The sequence below is a fragment of the Schistocerca gregaria genome, chromosome 1 (assembly GCF_023897955.1).
Source record: "Schistocerca gregaria isolate iqSchGreg1 chromosome 1, iqSchGreg1.2, whole genome shotgun sequence".
Taxonomy (NCBI): domain Eukaryota; kingdom Metazoa; phylum Arthropoda; class Insecta; order Orthoptera; family Acrididae; genus Schistocerca; species Schistocerca gregaria.
Genome location: NC_064920.1, coordinates 382096036 through 382111705, shown reverse-complemented (window position 1 = coordinate 382111705; position 15670 = coordinate 382096036). Strand labels below are relative to the sequence as shown.

The window sequence follows — 15670 nt, the reverse complement described above, 5'->3', positions numbered from 1 at the left end:
AACTGTTTTTTTTTGTAGGTGATTGCAGTCTTTGAATTTGTATTGTTTCAAATTTCTATTTTCATCACTATTTTTGGAGTTTCATTCTATATGCTTGGAATGTCATTAAAAAGTTGATAAGATTTTGTGTCAGAATTAAGTTTTACTTGGTTAATTGAGAAAGATGGCACATTTCTTAAGTTATTGGATTCGAATTTTGGAAGGAGCTTCGTTCGAATACCTGTGCACTGTGCTCATACACATGTATTGTGTAATAAAATCACTTCAAGCAAATGCTTAAATGATTCTTCAGGAATATCTCAGCTAATTTCTTTTTCCAGTTGTTTCTAAATGAGTTAATGTTCCATCTCTAGTTTACTCTGTGTCAATAAGACATTTGAAAGTCTATCCAACCTTCCATTTTCCACAGCTGTTTATGTTTTACTTAGCTCAATCATAATGTATCTTTAAATTTCCAAGTGTGTTAGAATGAACTCTATCCTTATATAAATTTTCATAGAAAAATATGATAAGAGTAACTTGTCAGTACTTTCTTGAATACCTTGCAATAAGTCACAAAAGTAAAGAGTAGGAGAAGCTCACAGGCATTTCCAGTGTCGTGATAGTTCAACATACATTATAGGCAATGTTCTGTATTTGGATGGAGAGATTTTCAGTTTGTATTCTGAAGCAGCTGAATAAAATATCAGTATCACTTAACTTTCATAAATTGTTCCAGGCATCTTGACCTTAAGCCTTATGCATTCTTATCTGCAGTGACTATCCTGTCAACAGTAACAAAAACATTTTTGCCACATTACCCATTCTCTCATTGTACTTAAATGTCATGTTACACAAACTGTTCTGTAAGCAAATCATCAGTATCAGTTTGTTTGCATTCCTGTTTTAGTGCAATATTTTATAGTGATTTCTTAAAATATTTAAGATTAGTGATGCATATTGATCACTGGCAAAACATCTGAATTTCCTTACTGCAGTTCCACAGTTGTAGAGTGTCACCATATATGCTCACATTGTATCAGCCCTTGTACATGACTGTTAACTTCTTTCTTCTTTTTTCCATTGCTGAGTATCAGAATCTCTTTGTTTTTCTGTTTAGCACATAACTTTCACCAATCATTTTCTTACAGATAACTGTAGTTTATATATTGTAACTAAGTTATGACATTGTCATTATAAATAATTGTGCACTATTTTTGTTTTGTTCCAACTGAGGAATGTCTTGTTGAGAATTTTATGAACATGTGTATTGCCATGACTTACCTACTGATAACAGTGTTGTAAAATTATTACAAGTGCACTGTAACATTGCACTATACAGAGGAATGCTTTACTCAGAGAAAATTAAATACTCTGCAGGCAGGATAATCCACTTTGTTTGTCTGAGGTTGATAACACAGCTACATGAATTTGTACCTTACATTGTGTGACATGTTTTAGTTCAAAATTCGGAGCTCACATGCTGAAAACTCAGCAGCACCCACAAATCAAGGCCAATAATTTGGGAAGTAAGTCATATCATATCCAAACTGCAGTGGCTACATCTTTGTGCAGCTAAATGTTTCAAGAATAAATTGTAACAATCAACAGTCATTATCAGATACCTTGTGTTGTTGTAGTGCAACACCATTTTGCTTCATTTATCTTTAAAAGGAAATCTTGACTACCTCATTGTAATGCTTCATTCCACAAATACTTTATGTCATAGTAATAACTTTTTTTGTTAAATCAAACAGTAACAAGTGAAGAAAGTAAAAATAATGTATAAACTTTATTACATATACAGTCTTGCAGAAAAAAGAGAGATGGTTCAGTGATGTGACTGCTCTTTAAGATCATAGAGAAGCAGATGTGCTGGCCAGTACTTACTTTCAGCAAATACAACTCACAGTGCTGGCAATAAACACATGCAAGTGTAAATACAAGCAATCCTTATTCTTGTTAACCAGGATTCGATTCCCAGGGTGGAGAAGAGGAAACATTGAGTGTGTAAGATCGGCGGTGGAAGCAGGTCACTCAGAATCATCTTGTCAAAAGGCAGGAGGAGGCCTTTCCACCTCAGCCAAGGGTGTCCCCTTTCGACCTAAGTTCTTACTCCCCTTTCTTGTCCTGACCCCTTCTCTCTCTCTCTCTCTCTCTCTCTCTCTCTCTCTCTCTCTCTCTCTCTCTCTCTCTCGATCACTACCGATATTTTCGTGGTCCTTTAAGTTGTACAGCACTGAAATGATGGCAGAAATTTGGTAGGTACAAAGGATGAATAGCGAACAGAAATGAAATGGAATTGTGTTTTAATATACTGTTCCTCTGTTAGCATAATTGGTTTTGTCGATGCCTCACCAAAGAAATCTTAACAGTTGACAAAGACATGAGGTAGTTGTACAATAATACAATGAGCTACAATTTTAAATATTGTATTATGCTTTGAGTATGTGATTCTCCAAGTAATGTTTTGATGCGTTAACACTTGGTGTAAATCAATTTTCAAGTGTATTATTACAAATAAAGGGATGCAGGCACTTCTGACTTCATTCAGGTATATTTTGCATATGTTGGAGGAATCTGATCAGATGTAGAAATGAGGAGGAAAGTCTTTCTCTTCAAATCCCAACATTCAGAAAAGATTGCTGATTGTGGAGCTGAATTTAGATTGGTCAAAGTAAACTTACTTTTTAGTTACGAGGTCACATGTTGACTAAACAGAGATTCTGCACATTACTCGACATATCTTTTTTCCAACAGTTACTGTGTGAGCTACAAATCATATTTACTGCATAATTCCTAGAAAACATCAGTGAAATCATCAGTACAGTTAAAGTTGATCAATGTGTGACCATTACTTGCTTAGTTCTGTAAAGAGTAGTCAGTGTTTTTATACGATCATCACTCATTGGTATAATGGAAGGTAAGTTGATACACTAATCTTTGGTAAATATAATGAGAGTGGTTCTCAAAAGATGGAGAGGTGTAGGTCTCTTGTAGTTGGGTTATTTGATTTTTTACCTCCCAGATATTCAGAAATGTGTTTATTGCAAAGTCATTTAACTCTATAAATTATCCTGGTTTTGGCTGGATGTAATGTTTAAATTGAGTACACCTGACTTGTTGCCCAAGAAACTGTGTAAGAAGTGGAAGTCCCAGAACAGACATACAGTCCTGAAAACCTAGAAAAATTTATCTTTTCAAAAACCACATATTGAAATATCCTCCTATGTAATTCTTAATAGTTTTATACTCATCTAAACTCCATCGAAACAGGCCTTGGAAGGCCCAACAGTACTGACCGGGCACTGCCTCATCCTCAGCTTACAGCCGTCACTAGACGTGGATATGGAGGGGCATGTGGTCAGCACACCACTGTCCCAGTAGTATGTCAGTTTACGAGACTGGAGCCACTACTTCTCAGTCAAGTAGCTCCCCAGTTTGCCTCACAAGGGCTGAGTGCACCCCGCTTGACAGTGTGTAACTTTGGTGATATGACAGGAACCGGTGTTAACATTGCGCAAGGCTGTTGGCGTAATAGTTTTATGGATTTTCAAAATAATGCAAAGAGGGGAGGATGCTGATTAGTAACTTAAAATGCTGCTAATAACAGAATGATCTTGTTTATATTGATTGCTTTTGGTAATAGACAACAAGTAGAGAGGAAATTATGTCACATATTGATCTTAATTCAATTAGGATTTTGTGATTCATATAGTCAGGCTTGTTGCCAATACAAATTACAGTTTTTCTTTTCTTGACGATTTTATACATCTTTCATAATGTTAAAATAACTATTTGCTGATATTTACTGTTATGTGAACATTTTTATTGTGAATATTTTTGTAATAAGATTATTTCAATATTATCGACTGTTAACTGAATGATTCATAAAGAAATGGTTGTTAATAGTGTTCACTGTATTGTATTGATGTACAACTCATTTGATATTGTGCATCAGTACTAAAACAGGTATCAAATCAGCCCCTCCATAAAATAAAATAAATTAGAAAATAAGTTTGTTTTCGTTACTTTGCCTACTAGGCTCATGATCTTCATTTCTTAAGACAAATCATTGCAAGAATTTGTTGATATCTCAATACATAAGAAGGAAACTCAGAAGCAGTAAAGTATAGCCTTTTAAATATTTTTATCAGAGAGCACACTGACATAAAATTAGCCATTTAATCTCACATTGTTTTTTCAGATGATCAATGATACTTTGTCGCGTAAAAAAGAAACAGCACACATTAAAATCGCCTAGAAATTAAGTGTCAGGATCTTAAAATACATCACTTATGAGAGTATAATACAATTTATTGGAGCCTTATTTGATGTCCCATGCCTTTCCCTTCATTTAACAGTAAGGTATGGGCTTCATGTCAAATTGGCACTGTTAAAATGCAATACATTTATACCAGTATCAAAAGGTGGCTTTTTGCACTTGTGTTATGGCTGTTGAACAGATCTGCCATGCTGTGTGTATTATGATGAAATCTATATTAAAAACAAAGATTCCAAGACTTACCAAGCGGGAAAGCGCCGGCAGACAGGCACATGAACAAAACACACAAACACACACACAGAATTACTAGCTTTCGCAACCGATGGTTGCTTCTTCAGGAAGGAGAGGGAAAGACGAAAGGATGTGGGTCTTAAAACCCACATCCTTTCTTCTTTCCCTCTCCTTCCTGAAGAAGCAACCATCGGTTGCGAAAGCTAGTAATTCTGTGTGTGTGTTTGTGTGTTTTGTTCATGTGCCTGTCTGCCGGCGCTTTCCCGCTTGGTAAGTCTTGGAATCTTTGTTTTTAATTTATGATGAAATCTAACGTACATACTTCTTTATTGTCAATGTACATTCTTGTATACCGTTTGATTTGCACTTTATAAAATTTCGTATCCTTCAGATTCTTTTGTGTGTACGTCTCTTGTTGCAAGTAAGTCAAATTTCTGATTATTGAGCCACAAGACCATAGCAACATAAATTACTTTTTTAATCACAAATTTTTATCTCAGAAAATGATAAGATATGATGCAGCAGCTGAGTATTACTTTTTTTATTTATTTTATAGTAGTGATTGTGTAGAAGTTACTTGGGCATATATGCACACAATTATACTGTAAATAGTGGTAGCTAGTGCCATTTAGTGTTCAATTTCTGGTGCAAGTAAGTACATCTGTAAGAATTTAGTGTTTGCTTCTATTCTTGTCTGTGTTGTCTTTTGATTATGCACAAACAGAAATAAATTACATGCAGCATAATTTAATAGGTTTTTTTCCCAGTTTTGTTTGTGTTGAACATCATCCCATGACAGATTCCAGCCTTCTGGTGTTGATTTATAATGTAAAGATCATCAGATTTTCTTGGTTGCATCAGCTTTGTATACATTTTCTGATAAGACATCTGTACATTTTCTTGGATTCAACAGTTTTGTACATTTTTTATGATGAAATATCCTCATGTATGCTCTGATTTTCTTTGAGTGACAGTAAATTAATGAATGAAGGCGTGAATTTCTGTACTGGTTATTTTCATTTTAAAAAATAAAAAAATTCTTCATGGCCAAATTGTGCACTAGGTATAAGCTAGATGCTCACTTGTGTATGTGATATAAGACACTATATAACATAGCCACTTGATTGATCTTGATACCATGCATATTCCTGACATTTGCAGTGTTGTTTGACATGTAGAGGTATCTTAAAATTCGCTGTAATATTCCTAAATTTTCCTAAAGTTTAATAATATTTTTTCACATTTATTTCATTGGTCTTCATAGTGCAACGAATAGCTTGCGTAATATTAAATTAGATTAGATGTACAGCTCCAAATTGATCCATAGTGACGAGATCCTCCAAGATGTAGTAGAACATATCAGAAGAATGAGAATAGACAAAAAATATTTACAATGAAAACAAATATGCTAATACAGCTACCACAGATCCCAAGTGGAATGATTGTCATGGGTGTGGAATGAGTAAAAAAAAATTACACATATTTTCATTTATGAGTTAATAACCACTGAATAGAAGAATCATCCTACAACACTTAGTTTCAGTGACCACATTACTGCACTGAATTTGCACAGAAGTCAGCTTGTACAAATATTCACATTATTTTATGTTATTAGTAACACACACATGCATCAGTTGTTTCTACTAAGAAGTTTGTCAGTGTAGTAGAAAGGAGTTGGCCACCAATAAATTTTGTAGGCTTCTCCTAAACTGAAGTTTATTGGTAGTTGAACTTTTTAAGGCTGCTGGCAAGTTATTGAAAATGTGATGAAGCACTGTTCATCAGATTTTGATTTGGGATGTTTTTCATTGTTTATTCTCCCTTTATTCTATGTTAAACTATAGGTCCTGGAATAGTAGTCAGTGCAAATCATCTCTGTAATCAGAGTAAGGGGAAAGGTATGACCATATCTAATAAAGCAAAATGGTGTTCAAAACCAACATTCTGGACAGTGACTGTTTTACTTTAGACCTCAGTTGCTCCACCTTGCATTTTCTTCTTTCATTTCTCCTTCATTTTGTTTTTATTTTCTTATAGTGATATCAAGAATATCTCTGTTGGCTACAGCATCTAAACAACATGGTAATAATAGCGCTCTTGCTATCTTATGTGTTAGAGTATTAAAACTAAACAAAAATGCTAAAATTTGTAAAATTGTTTCCTACAGCTGTTTTACAACACAAAAAACAATGCCTTCAATTCTTTCCATAGTTCTGTGTCTCAACACAGAATTTATAAATTAAGTTCTAATAAAATTTGCAAAACTTCCTGGAGCTCATTAAGTTTATATTTCAACGATGAGTCACCTACAATTTTATGTTTTGTAATTCTTCTAATAGATTTATATGTAATAAATTTTTGACTCTGTCCATTATCAGTGCAAGAAGTGTGGATAATACTTATCTTGTGATTGCTTCACACTTGAAGAAAAGGGAAATAAAGAAATTATGAAAACATCATATTGTCACAGTCTTTCAGATTTGGTGAATGGCATTTTTCCAAATGTGAGGCTATAAATAAAACTAGAGAATAAATAAGAACTGTTTGTTTGATTCTGGATGTTTGATGTCCAAGTAGGAGGAATGTCAACACAATGACACAGGGCTCTTTTTTCCCACTATTGAGATGAAGACAAACTGAAGTGCCAAAGAAACGGGTATAGGCATGCGTATTCAAATACAGAGATATGTAAACAGTCAGAATACAGCACTGTGGTTGGCAACGTCTATATAAAACAAGTGTGGTGCAGTTGTTAGATCAGTTACTGCAGCTATAATGGCAAGTTTTCAAGGTTTAAGTGAGTTTGAACATGGTGTTGTAGTCGGCACACGAGCAGTGGAACATAGCATCTCTGAGGTAGTGATGAAGTGGGTATTTTCCCATATGACCATTTCACGAGTGTACCGTGAATATCGGGAATCTGATAAAACATCAAATCTCAGACATCGCAGCGGCCGGAAAAATATCCTGCAAGAACGGGACCAGTGGTGAATGAAGAGAATCATTCATTGTGAGAGAAATGAAACCCTTCTGCAAATTGCTGCAGATTTCAGTGGTTCGCCATCAAGTATCAGCATGAGAATCATTCAATGAAACATCATCGATATGGGCTTCTGGAGCCGAAGGCCCACTCGTGTATCCGTGATGACTGCATGACACAAAGCTTTACGCCTCACCTGGGCCCGTCAACACCAACATTGGACTGTTGATGACTGGAAACATGTTGCCTGGTTGGATGAGTCTTGTTTCAAATTGTATCAAGCAGATGGGTACGGAGACAACCTCATGAATCTACGAACCCTGCATGTCAGCAGGGGACTGTTCAAGCTGGTGGAGGCTCTGTAATGGTGTGAGGCGTGTGCAGTTGGAACGATATGGGTCCTCTGATATGTTTAGATACAACTCTGACAGGTGACATGTTTGTAAGCATCCTGTCTGATCAGCTGTATCCATTCATGTCCATTGTGGATTCTGATGCACTTGGGCAATTCCAGCGGAACTATGTGAATCCCCACACATCCAGAATTGCTACAGATTGGTTCCAGGAACTCTCATCTCAGTGGAAACACTTTCACTGGCCACCAAACTCCCCAGACATGAACATTATTGAGCATATCTGGGATGCATTGCAATGTGCTGTTCAGAAGAGATTTCCACTCCATGTGCTCTTATGGATTTATGGACAACCCTGCAGGATTCATGGTGTCATTTCCCTACAGCACTACTTCAGTCATTAGTCGAGTCCACGCCACGTCATGTTGTGGCGCTTCTCTGTGCTCATGGGGTCCCACATTGTGTTAGGAAGGTATACCAGTTTCTTTGGCTCTTCGGTGTATGTGCAAATTAATGCATACTCCATAAAAACTTCCCCAGCTCAGAAAAAGAAGAATAAAGTGTGCAGAGGAATCGGTAGTAAAATTCGCTGTGGAACTGTGCCGTTTAAATGAAATAATGTGATGAAATAAGAAATGAGTGGACTATGACTACAAAACCTCCATAAAAAACGAGATATATATTTTATTTAGGTATTATCAATTGTAAATACTACACTTTAACCAAACAAAAAATTTATGTTGTTCACAGTGCACTAAGTTTTGTCCTGTTGATTAAAATTGGGGCAAATTTTTACAGTATTGTTCTTTTTTCCAAACCATTTTTGTTTTGTGTAACTGTATGATACAGTAAAAAAAGCCAGTTAGAGGACTTAAAATGTTAGTTACTTTGAGTAAGATATAAATTTTCAGGAGCTCAACAGTGGCATACACAATTAGTTCTTCTGTAAATTAATTCTGTTTTCTCTCTAAGTGGGTCACACTTCTCATTCTTGTGTATATGTAGGTCTATAGGTCTCACAGCAAAAATTGTGCATCAGTTGTGTTAAATCCAGGTGGTCTTAGGTGATCAAATGCAACACGTTCCATACTAATGTCCCTTTTCCATTCAAATTTTCTTTTTGTGTCTTTTAACAGTTTCGTTTATTGAAAATGTACAGACATTTGAGGTCATCAAACCTTTTTTCTGTTTTTACACACACACACACACACACTTGCAGTGATACAGTTTTTATCTGTAATTATGATTGTTTCATCCTGTCTAATCTAGCACAAAGAATACAGGGAATGTCCCCATTTTCAAAGACTGGCACTCTTTGTGAGCATATGATTAAGTAACAAACACAGTTAGCAGCATGAATTGCCAAGAAATTGACACTTCCAACATTCAGTTGGGAATAAAATAGAACCATAATCAATCAGAAAAAGTGTCTTGTGCAGTTGTAGACAGAACACAATTGTCACACGTCTACACATCCTTTCTTCTTGTTGTGTGTAACTATCATTTCTGCTTTGTCCATTTCTTCATCAACACTGTCATCGTGGTGGAGATTGATTACAAGTACATTTTTGCATTTCTCAGGAGTAAATGGTATGAGTGTGTGAGATTTTCTGAAGGCAAATTTGTACCCTCTGGATGCTGACTTGACTTGGTGAATTCAAATGGTAGTTCAGTCTTGTGATTCTTAGGTTCAAAGAGATGACAGAAAAGGAAAAAATATGGTAACTACTGTGGGGTTAATATGTACCAAACATCTAATACCTTTGTAGTTGTGACAAAAATGATCAAAATTGAAGACTTTACATGGTAACTGTATCAACATTTAACATACTGCATGAAAATCTCACTCCTATTAATCTATTTTGAAGTGCCTAGTAAGAGAACTGAGTGGTGAACTAATGAGTTGAAACAGTTCTAAACCAATACAAAAATGCCATCTTCATTCACACTCTTAATCTTTATTGAATTCTATTTTTATTATTTATTTATTTAATGTTTCATGAAGCCAGATAGCAATCGAATTGCAAGGCTATGGAATGTGTCAGTCTGTACATAGTTCTGATATAACTTACATAAATATGATAAAGATACAATGTAAATAAGATATCACATACCGAACATATATCAAATTAACAGAAAATGTGTGTTGCACTGAGGAAGGATGAATAATATACACAGGAAACAAGGTTAAGCCAAATATTACAATAAATTAATACATAAGTATCAAAACCAAATTTTTCTATGTCTATGACAGTGTTTACAATAAAATTAAAAGTATTGCAAAAAAAATTGCAATTATTTTTGCTCGTAAATTCATCGGCCGTATACAAAGATTTCTCTATTAAGTAGTCTCTTTAGAACTTGTTAGAAATTTGGCAGTTGTATGGAGACACTTGATGTGTGGTGGGAGTGCATTAAACAGCTTAAAGCTTGAGTAATAAACTTCTCTTTTTTTTTTTTTTTTTTTTTTTTTTTTACATATATAGACCTTTTAGTTCAGTGTGCAGACTGTTTTTGATTCTTATTTTGCACTCACAATGTTTTCTGCTGTTTTTATGTAGAAATAAATTATTACAGACAAATGTCGACAAGGACATAATGCATTGTGAGCAGGTGGTAAGGAGCCCCATCTTTCGAAACAAGCACCTGCAAGACTTTCTGTGCTGGACGCAACTCATTCAATATTCTGGTGTTTTTTTGCATACAAATTATTATTATTATTATTATTATTATTATTTCCAATAGATTAGGTCTCTCAGAATATAATACCATAAGACATTAATGAAAGCAAGTAGCCAAAGCGGGAAGCCTTAATGGTATCTACTTCAGCTACTGAAACAATAATTCGTAGTACAAATATTCCTGAACTAAGTCTCCTAAAAAGATAAAGACTGATTACATTGCACCTAGGAAATTTGTATCCTCAGCTTTTTGTATTGGCTGGTCTGTACACTTTATTTCAATTTTTCTGAGACTTCTTTGTGTTGTATGGATCCTTAAATAGTGGGTTCTAAGTGAGAGACCATTTGAAGAAACCCAGTTTAAAATTTCAGTGAAAACTGTTGATAGTGTTTGAGATTATTATCTGACAATCCATCAGTGAGAATTGTAGTATCATCTGCAAAAAAGGTAAATTTACTTCTTGTGTTGCAACAAAGAGGGAGGTCGTTAATGAAAATGTGAGCCTTGTGGCGCACCAAAATGTAAAGTCCCTCACTGAGATGACGCACGTTCTCCAGATGAGCCATTCAACAGTATAATCTGTTTTCAGTCCTGTATATAGTGAAGCCATGAACCAACAGTAGTATCTTAACCATAATATTCTGCCTTTTTCAAAAGAACTTCATGATTTACACAGTCGAAAGCTTTCAAGAGATAGTAAGAAATACTTCCTAGAGACATTTTTTTGTAATGGTTTCCAAAACTTGAATATTAAATGAGATAATTGCTTGTTCTATAGAAAGACGAGCACAAAACCCAAACAGACTTTTTTTAAGAATATTGTGGAAGTTGAGGTGATCGGCAATCAATATGTGCATGAGTTTTTCAAGAATTATTGAAAAGGTAATTAAAAGGGAGATGGAGTGATAGTTTATGCCATTACTTTTCTCACCTTTTGTAAAGACAGTTACAATTACAGCAGATTTTATTGTAGAACCACTGTAATTTTCTGTGGTAAAGCATTGATGTAAATCACACTGACCATATGCAACTTTTATTGACACTCTTAAAATACAAGGTGATTCAAAAAGAAACCACAACTTTAAAAATGAGTATTTAATGAAAGAAACACAATAGAACCTTCTGTTATACATCATTACAAAGAGTATTTAAAAAGGTTTTTTTTTTCACTCAGAAACAAGTTCAGAGATGTTCAATATGGCCCCCTCCAGACACTCGAGCAATATCAACCCGATACTCCAACTCGTTCCACACTCTGTAGCATATCAGGCGTAACAGTTTGGATAGCTGCTGTTATTTCTCGTTTCAAATCATCAATGATGGCTGGGAGAGGTGGCCGAAACACCATATCCTTAATATACCCCCATAAGAAGAAATCGCAGGGGGTAAGATCAGGGCTTCTTGGAGGCCAGTGATGAAGTGCTCTGTCACGGGCTGCCTGGCGGCCGATCCATCGCCTCGGGTAGTTGACGTTCAGGTAGTTACGGACAGATAAGTGCCAATGTGGTGGCGCTCCATCCTGCTGAAATATGAATTGTTGTGCTTCTTGTTCGAGCTGAGGGAACAGCCAATTCTCTAACATCTCCAGATACTGTAGTCCAGTTACAGTAGCACCTACGAAGAAAAAGGGACCAAAAACTTTATTGGCTGAATTGGCACAGAATACGTTCACCTTAGGCGAGTCACGTTCATACTGAGTTGTTTCCCGCGGATTCTCAGTGCCCCATATACAGACATTGTGACGGTTGACTTTCCCGTTAGTGTGGAAAGTTGCTTCATCACTAAACACAATCTTTGAAACGAAAGATTCATCTGTTTCATTTGAGCAAGGATAAAATCACAGAAATCGATTCTTTTAATCTTATCAGGTGCAGACAGTGCTCGAACCAATTTCAGACGATAAGGTTTCATAACTGACCTTTTTCGTAGGACTCTCCATACAGTTGATTGTGGAATTTGCAGCTCTCTGCTAGCTCTGCGAGTCGATTTTCCTGGACTGCGAACAAATGCTTGCTGGATGCATGCTACATTTTCATCACTCTTTCTCGGCCGTCCAGAACATTTCCCTTTGCACAAACACCCATTCTCTGTAAACTGTTTATACCAACGTTTAATACACCACCTATCAGGAGGTTTGACACCATACTTCGTTCGAAATGCACGCTGAACAACTGTCGTCGATTCACTTCTGCCGTACTCAATAACACAAAAAGCTTTCTGTTGAGCGGTCGCCATCTTAGCATCAACTGACGCTGACGCCTAGTCATCAGCGCCTCAAGCGAACAAATGTACAACTAAATGAAACTTTATAGCTCCCTTAATTTGCCGACAGATAGTGCTTAGCTCTGCCTTTTGTCGTTGCAGAGTTTTAAATTCCTAAAGTTGTGGTATTCTTTTTGAATCACCCTGTATTATAGTTAACTTTATGTAAGGTATGTTACAAGTGTTCATTTGAAACACAGTGGTAGTGTTTTTTTGTTTTAAAATGGAAGCTGATGATGAGTCAGGTAATTTAAATGGTTTGTTTATACCAAATGTACATGGTATTAGATATGTGATGTATCATGAAGAAGTAAATGAACAGTGTGCATTGATGAGAGTGAAAACAGTGAGAAAGATGCCATCAGACTTTTCACCATCCAAGAAACTGAATGTAAATTAACTCATTAATATTATTACCCAGTATACTTGTAGTTTTAGAAATATATAACTTTTGAAGTATGCAGCACAACTACCAAGTAACTATCTCAGTTGGTTATTTAATAATCATAATCTTTCTCATTGTTTGATATATATGGTATAAAAGCAGGTGACATCTCTCTCTCTCACACACACACTCTCTCTCTCTCTCTCTCTCTCTCTCTCTCTCTCTCACTCACTCTCTCTCTCTCTCTCTCTCTCTCTCTCTCTCTCACAAGGGCTGTTAGATACATTAACACATTAGATGATTGGAGAAAAAAATGGCTAGAGATAGATTACTAAGTCAGTTCCATTGTTTATGATAATTTATGTAAGATCACAAAGAAAGAAACACCAAGGAGAAAATAAACAATTTTCAGAAGGTTATGGATTGAATTCTGAAAGCTGTTATCTTCATGTTTTTTATAGTATTCAAGAATTACAATATTAATGAAGTTACTGAAAGCACACACATTAGCAGCCTACTGAGATGGAATAGAGTCCCTAATCACTTGTTCAACTAAATATTTGCAACAATGAAATAAAAAAGATGTGCTGAGTTCTATGTTTAAAGTATTTTTCTAGGTGAGAAACGGGATATAAAGCAGACAAAATCAGAAGGGAGTCTTGTGAACATGAGTATCATCTAAAATTACTGAAAAGAAGAAAATTTGTGGTTACAATTTAATCATGATTGATTTCCATATTATTTTAGAAATTGATTGATTAACCACTAATTGTTATAGATTTTACTGGATTTTGGTCACATTGCGTTTTATTCATAAATTAAATAGATTTTGGAAGAACGATTCACTATAAAACCCCTTTATTGTTGAGGGAGTAACTCTAATGTTTGGCTAAGGGGACTATGTGATTCTGATTGATTGCAACTTAGTTATCCGACACCAATAAATGCCAGTAATGGAGGAGCATATGGTTAGTACATTACTTTTCTGGCCATTATTGTACATTTTCCAAATTAGAGGCGGTGCTTCTGTTCCTCTGTTGTACTGATGTTCAGTGTTTGTTAGTTGTTTGGTTTCATGTTCCATGGATCATTTGCATGATTAATCGTAATTATGTGGAACAAGTTATTTTACATTCATATTAGACATTGATATGTCAATACAACTTCATGCTGATTATATACCAAATTATTATTATTGGATATAAAAGAAATCTACTCGACAAGAATGGCAGGAGAACACACATTTTAAAGGTATTACAGTTTGCAAGCTTTCAGAGCAAGTGGCTCCTGGCAGTCGGATTGAAGGGGAAGAAAGGGGATGAAGCCAGGACTGGTGAGGTTTAGGAAAAGGGGTAGAGTTTGGAAAAGTTGCCCAGAACCCCAGATCAGTTAAGACTTACCAGAAGGTCTCTCCCAATATTTGCAATGATTGGAACTGCAAAAGTGGCTGAAGTAAGTTGTTTTAGGAGTTCCGAAATATGTTTTTTCCAGTAATTCTCATTAATGTGGACATCTAAAAAACATTATTTACCATTTCTTCTGTTGCTGCGTGTATGTTTGGATTGATTAGAATGCTAGTGTCATCCTCAGAAAGAACTAATTCTGCTTTTTGTATGTTAGACAGAGGGTCATTTACCTACGCAAGAAACAATAGTGGATCTAGATTGAGCTTTGTGGAACCCCATATGTTATTTAGTGCTTCTAAATTTGGTAAGTGAGTGTGTAAATATTAATAAAGGAAATTCCATTATTTTTTTAAGAGGAAATTAATTTTCTGCATGAGTCCATCTGCAATCATTGTTAATATTTTGTTAATAAAACTGATCACTTATTAAAATTTCTTTAATTATTGAGATGTGTCAACTACTGTAATCACCAGAAATCTGCAACTAAGGTGAAAGGAACATACAGGCATTTGTTATATAACAACAACATACTAACAAAATACAATAAAAGTTTAAAAAATAGTTAAAAGTACATGCATATACATATTGGTGATCACAGACACTGCAGATCATGCGCCGACCTTCAGTGTACCACCACAGATGGTGATCTTCTGCACTTGGATACAATTCTCATGGACAACCAGCTGCTGAAAGTCATTTCGAAGTTCATCTTTCCATTGCTTCGTTGGTCTTCCTATTGACCGAGTTCCATAAGGTTTTCCTGTATGCACAGCTCTGGCCCAGCATATGTCTGGTCTGTCAATGCGCCCTGCCAGGCTTATTCTCCACACTTTCATCTACTGCACAATGTTTGGTTATTCATCAGGTCATAGAGTCCCTGGTTATTTCTCTGTTTCCAGGTGTTCTCTTTGGGGTTTGGTCCAAAGATCTTTCTTGTGATTTTCTGTTCGAAGATCAACAGGCTCTTTGTCTTTTCTGTGGTGCTTAAGGTTTTTCTCACAGGTAACTACACTGGTACTATGACTTCATTATAGGCTTTATGTTTGATCTTAACTGACAGGTCTTTTGATGACAGTATCTGCTTCAGACTGAAATAAGTTTTGAAAC

The 15670-nt window shown here is 35.6% G+C and overlaps 1 protein-coding gene across 2 annotated transcripts in view; it reads left to right on the top strand.

The window, feature by feature from the left end:
• The window catches only part of LOC126348204 (RNA-binding protein 4.1-like), a 114360-nt gene extending 99371 nt beyond the window's left edge, over window positions 1-14989 (top strand). The window contains exon 8 of one of the 2 annotated variants that reach the window (XM_050002336.1): window positions 14778-14989. The gene's annotated coding sequence lies outside the window, so the exon portion shown is untranslated. Of the gene's footprint in view, window positions 1-1949; window positions 4489-14777 lie in introns of those variants that run through there. The other variant, XM_050002338.1, reaches the window with a different exon arrangement.
• The last annotated feature ends 681 nt before the right edge of the window (window positions 14990-15670 follow it).